Raw genomic sequence first — 666 nt, forward strand, 5'->3', positions numbered from 1 at the left:
AACTGTCTGGGAATGCTGTGGCTCGGCCTGTTGTGTCCCTCCTACCCGGCCGGTCCACACATGTAGCTGTTTTTACTCCTAATTTAGTTCACACTGAATTTTATTAAAATGGGAATTGAAAACTAAGAGAAAAGCTTATTTTATTAGTTAAATGCCACTATCTTAAAATGCCAGACAAAAAAAATGAAAAAATAATCAGAACAGACATAATATTTATGGTGAAAGGATTACCTGCACTATGTCATGCTGGATTACATTTCCTTCAACGTACTCAAACTTGTCGATCTCATCTTTCAAACATCGAATTCTAACTCTAAAAATAAATCGTTTCTACTTTTTCCAGCCGCCCTGAACGAGTTAGAGGGGAGTGAACCGCGCCTGTGTTGCCTCTGCGAACAGGGGTGCGCTGGGGCAGAGCGGCACCCCCGGGCCCACCGGCTGGGGCTGCCCGGGAGGGGCTGTGCCCCTCAGGGATCTGCGATTCCCGCTGGAGGTCCCCGCACAGCCCCTCGCTGAGGGAACACCGGGACCCCCCGGACTCCCCTGCCTGGGCTCCCGCCGCTCCCGTGCCCGCCGTGTCTGGCGGGGGCGCTGCGGGTCCATCCCCGCCTGCCGGGAGCGCTTCCCGGCCGATCCTGCTCTTCCGGGGCGGAGGCGGGAGGGCGG

Source organism: Lepidothrix coronata, unplaced genomic scaffold, assembly GCF_001604755.1.
Source record: "Lepidothrix coronata isolate B3197 unplaced genomic scaffold, Lepidothrix_coronata-1.0 Scaffold41, whole genome shotgun sequence".
Classification (NCBI taxonomy): Eukaryota; Metazoa; Chordata; class Aves; order Passeriformes; family Pipridae; genus Lepidothrix; species Lepidothrix coronata.